Raw genomic sequence first — 6,566 nt, 5'->3', positions numbered from 1 at the left:
ATGTAATAATCTCTCAGACATGCAGAGGTGTGCCTTAAGGATTTCTCAGGCACTTGTCTCAGTCCAGTAAAGTTAAAAATAATAGTTCTTCATCACGAAGGTCACGGTTCATCTCTGAGTGTATGCTGAGAGCTTGAAGGATGATGATGTGAGAAAAAAGGGGGAGAGGAAAAAACACCTAAAATTGGGGAAGGAAAATCTTCAAATTCAGCAAGAAAGATCAATTCTTTTTTTTTTTTTTTTTTTTTTTTTTTTTTGTGTGTGTGTGTGTGTGTGTGTGTTCTGAAGGTGTGCTGGAGCTGGCAAGGGTTAAAAAAGTACCTGTGACTTCTTATGATAAAAGTTATTTGTGGTTTTTATGTTGAGATCCTGAAGACTACTTCAGATTTAACAATTCATTAATAAGATTCAAAGAACTCAGAAAAGCCATTCTTCTCTCATATGTGGTTTATTATGGTGAAGGGTTTGTGCCTTTCAAATCAGCAGAAGTGCAAGTGGTTGGGGCTGGGGTGGGCTAGAATACATGTGTGTTTCCAGTTTTTTTCTAGTGAAGTCATGGAAACCAGTGACTTCTCCCAGCAATGTGAGATACTATGCATGGTGCACTGATATCTTAGCTCTGTTTCTTGTTCTGACAACACACACAGATATAAGCAAATTAAGAACAAAAGGGTTTATTTGGCTCTTAATTCTTGGTTATGGCTCCACCATTGCAGGGAAGCCAGTGAGTCAGAAAGTGAAAGCAGCTGCTCACATCCACAGTCAAGAGCAGAGAGAATGATTACATGCTCACAATTGTTCGGCTTGCTCTCTGCGTTTCATTAAGTTTAAGGTTCAGCCCATAAAATGGTACGGTCTACATCCAGGGTGGCTCTTCTTGTCTCAAGTAACTCAGTTAAACCTCTCACATATCCACAGAAATGCCCAATCTCAACATTTTTTTCACTGAGATTTTCTTCCACATGATTCCAAACTGTGTTAAATTGACAATCAAGACTAAAAACCATCAAGAAACTCACGTGACCCTTGGGGCCTTGTCACCCAGGCATGGCACACCCACTGACTCATCATTTTTCAATCTCTGAAATGGACACTCCAGTTCAGTGTGGTCTAGGGCGCCAGATTCATACCAGTAGGCATTGACATGGTCAGCACACACTAGTGGGTATAGCCAGAGGCCCCTGTGTCATTTGCCACTTCTATCAGTAAGATTATCCGAAAGATCAGAGGTTCTAGTTTCATTTCTGTTGCTACTATAAAATACTTTGACCAAAAGCAGCTTAAGGAGGGAAAGAATTTATCTGATGCAAAATTTCAGGTCACACTCCATCATTGGGGGAGGTCAACACGGGAATTTAGAGGCAGGCCTACTTCTAGTTCACACAGCATTTTCTCCAACCAAGAAACTCAGTTTGCAGTGAAAGAAATATAGCAGAAAACATGAAAGATGCTGCTTGCTACCTGGCTGGGAGGCAGACATATGCCAAACTGGTTTCTTACATAGTTCAAGATCAATTGTCTAGAGATAATACTGCTTACAATGGGCCAAACCCTTCTACATCAGTAGGACATCTATCTTAGTCAGTGTTCTATTTCTGAGGGGACACTGTAATCATTCCAACTCTTCTACAAAAAGCATTTAATTGGATCTTGCTTACACTCTCAAAGGTTTAGTCCATTTTTCATCATTGAAGAAACCATGGTGATGAAAGCAGACATGGTTCTAGAGAAGGATCCAAGGGTTCTACACTAGGATCTGCAGACAACAAAATAGAGGGAGACATTGGGCCTGGTTTGGGCCCTTGAAATCTCAAAGCCCATCTTCAGTGACATATTTCCTCCAACTAGACCACACCTCCTAATTTTTTCAATCAATGCTATTTCCTGGTGACCATGAATTAAATATATGAGCCTATGGGGTCCATTCTCATTCAAACCATCACAACACCCCTTCTCTCAAATTCCAGTAGGCCAGTTTGATCTGGGCAATCTCTCAGTTGATACTCCTTTAGATGAGTCCAGGCTGTATGAAGTCAATAGTTAAATCTGGGTAGAATAGAGCTCATAGCTCAGGAAGTAAGCAAAGTCTAGTCTTTTATTTGAGGTGTACAGGCTCTGAGCACTGTTTGCCCTCTTAACCTCTTTACTGCACATCAAGGTTGGAAATGAAATGATTTCCCAAAGGATAGATTTTTGGGTCTAATATTCCCAACCAGTAACTCTGAAGACTATATACATATAACTCCATGCTGCTTCAGTGGATACTGAGCCTCTTTACAAACCAAAGATGAAAACTGAATTAAGGGTTGTTTTCCTGTGCTTAAGTGAACCTAGCAGGACATCAAAGCCATGGTGAAAATACAGAGAAACATGGAAATAGCTTATTTCATTTCCTATTGTTATAACGGAATAACTAAGACTGGATAATTTATACAATAAGGAAGTTTATATAAGCTACTGGTTCTGGAAGTGGGAGTCTAATTCCAGGCATTTCCATTTAATTAGATGAGTGCTTTGTGCTGATTCATAAAATGGTAGAGGCCAGAATAGGAAGGATATCATTCATAAGGAAGATGTGTTCAAACCTAATAACTAAGCCACAAATAAGGCATGATTCTGTTATGAGTAAACAATACTCTTAAATCTACCTTTGTCTCCAAAACACCTTTCTCCAGGCTCCATCCCCAGCACCGAAAAGCTAGGTTTCCAACAAGGACATTTCTGGTGACACTATCAAGCCACTCATACGAGAACATGATTTTAGCTAAAGTCTGTGTCTTCTTTGTCCAAGAAAGACAGAATTCACTTTTTCTAAGTTAAATGAAACCCAACTTGCACATACTTTTTTCCAAATATGGGAAAGAAATCCAAGCACAGATATTCCATTTAATGCTTTATATTCTAAACTTAATCCTTTAAAATATTTGTTTTTATTTATGTGTGAAAGTGTTTTGCCTGTACACCATGTATGTGGAGTGTCCATGGAGGTTAGTAGAGGTGCCAATAATTTGGAACTGGAGTTTCAGGTGGTTAGCTGTCATGTGGTGCTAGGACATGACCCTAAGTCTTCTGGAAGAGCAGACCTAGCTCTTAACTTTTGAGCCATTTCTCCAGCTCCTAATTCTTTTTCTTTTAAAGAGTAAAAAGTTCATTCTTTAAGAATTGTGTGTACGCATATAACATATTTTGAATGTAACTATTTTCTCCTCCCCCTTCAACCTGTACCAGAATCACCTCTACCAACCCCACTTTCCAACTTTATGTCCTCTTTTCATGACCTGCTGAGTCCAATCAGTGTTATCTTTGGATGCACTAATGTAGGGACTTCCACTGCATCATAGGCAACTTATCAGGTGCCAATTCTATGGAAAACATTAACTTACCATGCCAGCAACCTCCAAATGCCAAGGCTTTTCAGCTAGAGATGGAGTTATGACTTTCTTTTTTCAATATGCTGGAATTTTGACTGACTTGTTTTTTATTTTTTTGCATTATTTGATTAGATATTTTATGTATTTACATTTCAAATGCTATCCCCCTTCCCAGTTTCCCCCTCTCCCATCTCCCTTCCCCTGATTTTTTTAAGATGCTCCCCCTCCTGCCCAACCCTTCCCACCTCACCACCCTGGCATTCCCCTACACTGGGGGAATGAGCCTTCACAGGACCAAGTGCTTTTCCTCCTATTGATGACAGCCAATTCCATCTTCTGCTACATATGTAGCTGGAGCCATGGGTTTCCTCAGGTGTACTCTTTGGTTGGTGGTTTAGTCCCTGGGAGCTCTGGGGAACTGGTTGATATTGTTGTTCTTCCTATGGGGTTGCAAACCCCTTCAACTTCTTCAGTCCTTTCTCTAAATCCTCTATTGGGACTCACCAATGGTTCACTGCAAGCATTCTCATCTGTATCAGTAAGGCTCTGCCAGAGCCTCTTAGAAGACATCTATATTAGGCTTCCATCAGCAAGCACTTCTTGGCATCAGCAATAGTGACTGGGTTTGGTGCCTGCATATGGGATGGATCCCCAGGTAGGACAGTCTCTGGGTGGCCTTTCCTTCTGTCTTTGCTCCACTCTTTGTCCCTGTATTTATTTCCATGAGTATTTTGTTCCCCCTTCTATGTTAATTGAGAGTTTTTCTGGGTGTAGTAGCCTGAGCTGGTATCTTAGGGTCTGTATGACATCTGCTCAGGATCTTCTAGCTTTTGTAGTCTCTGTTGAGAAGTCTGTTGCAATTCTATATGTCTGCCTTTATATGTTATTTGACCCATTTTTTAAAACTCCTTTTAATATTCTTTCTTTGTTTTGTGCATTTGTTGTTTTGACTATTACATGACAGGAGGAACTTCTTTGCTGGTCCAATCTATTTGGAGTTCTGTAGGTTCTTGTGTGTTTATGGGCATCCTTTTCTTTCAGTGAGGGAAGTTTTCTTCTATACTTTTGTTGAAGATGTTTACTTGCACGTTGTGTTGGGAATCTTCACTATCTTTGATACCTACTCTCCTTAGGTTTGATCTTCTCATTTTGTCCTGGATTTCCTGGATATTTTGGGTTAGTAGCTTTTTGTATTTGCATTTTCTTTGACTGTTGGGTCAATGTTTTCTATGGTATTTCTGCACCTGAGATTCTCTCTTCTATTCTGTTGGTGTTTCTTGCATCTGTGACTCCTATTCTCTTTCATATGTCTTCTATCTCCAGGGTTGTCTCTTTCTTTGCGATTTCTTTATTGTTTCTGTTTTCATTTTTAGAACCTGGATGGTTTTGCTCAATTTCTTCATCTATTTATTTAAGTTTTCCGGTAATTCTTTAAGGAATTTTTGTGTTTCCTCTTTATGGGCTTCTTCTATTTGTTTATCGGTGTTCTCCTAAATTTCTTTAAGGGAATTACTTGTGTTTGTCTTAATGTCCTCTGTTATCATCATAAGATGTGATTTTAAATCCAAATCTTGCTTTTCCAGTGTATTGGGGGTATCCAGGAATTTTTGTGGTAGGAAAACTGGGTTCTTATGATAATAACTATCCTTGGTTTCTGATGTTTAGGTTTTTGTACTTGCCTTTCACCATCTGGTTATCTCTGATGTTAGTTGGTCTTGCTGTCTCTGATTGGAGCCTGTCCCTTCTGTGAGTCTTTAATTCTTTCATCTTAGGTGTGTCAGCTCTCCTGGGAGACCAGCTCTCTCCTTGCAAGATTTGGGTATAGAGGGCTGTGCCAAATGGTTAACTCTGGGCATAGATGGAGACCAGAAGAATCCTGTCCGTAGTTGCTCCATAGTTCATTTTCCCTGTGGTCTCCTGATGGTTTCCCCTTTGGATAATTATTAGAGTAAAAGTGTTCATATCACCCGTGAATTTAGGAGTGACAGGACTTTTGGGAGACCAGATTTTTCCAGGCAGGATTTGGGTATGGAGAGCTGTGCCACAGGATTAATTCCAGGGTGTAGATGCATCATTTAAAATTTATTTTTCTATTTATTATGTGTGTGCATGTGTGCCTGTGTGTATGAGCTTGTGTGTGTGCATGTGCGCATGCGGTGTTATTGCCCACAGAAACTAGAGGAGACATCAGATATCCTCACTGGAGTTACAGGTAGTTGTGAGGAACCTGAAATGGGTGCTGGGAACTAAACTCAGTTCCTCAGCAAGAGCAGTATGTACTCTTACCTAATGAGCCATTTCTCTTGCTTCTGTTTTTTTTTTTTTTTTTGCTAAAATTTCATTTCATTTTTATTCTTTAAGAATTTTAGATAGATGTCTTTAAATAATGAGACAAGTTATGTCTTAAATGAGCACTTTAGAGAAATTTCTCTTTTATGTTAAATAAAAGCATCTAGTGTATATACATATGATTATATCCAATTGTTATTCCTAACATCCAGTGTTTTCGATACTCTTACCATATGTTTGCCTTGATAGCCCATCAAATCCAGGAAGTGCTGTCTCTAAGTGCATTGGCATGGGCTCATGCATGGAAAATATACCAGTGATCACGTTCTAGAATAGAACTCCCTTCAGCAGATATCAACTGCCTATAGATTCACAGTGCAGGGAATCTGGGTTAATCTCAAGGCACTGCTTTTCTGAAGAAAGTTACACTCACATTACAGGCAAATATACCTTTTGTGAGGATACCAATAAACTCATTAAGTGGCTTGATAAGTGTAGCTAAAAAAAAAAAAAAAAACATTTCAGTGGTCCTGGGAAGTAGAAATATGAGAGCAAGAAGAGAAAGCAATCACAAAGGATAAGCTGTTTCAAAATGATTCTTTTATATTTTTGAGGTATATATACAAGGTGAGTGTTAGATCCTTGATTTCTAGTATTAAAGACATACTTTGCCAGAAAAGAATAAATTTATTAAACAAGGAAGAAATATGGTCACCCAAGGTTCCTGCAGAGAATGCTGGGAATTAGTTCCATATATCTCTCAGAATTATCTCATTCATTGAATGAGGCAGTTACTTACCAATTCCTGCTCATGTTTTGTTGGGGACTGATTTCTTTGGCATTAATAATATGGATACATTACAGAGCAGGTGGTAGCCACCAGAATAACATCTTAAGCAAAAAGAT

Source organism: Micromys minutus (genome assembly GCF_963924665.1).
Source record: "Micromys minutus genome assembly, chromosome: 22".
NCBI lineage: Eukaryota > Metazoa > Chordata > Mammalia > Rodentia > Muridae > Micromys > Micromys minutus.
Note: the sequence above shows the minus strand (reverse complement) of the source record.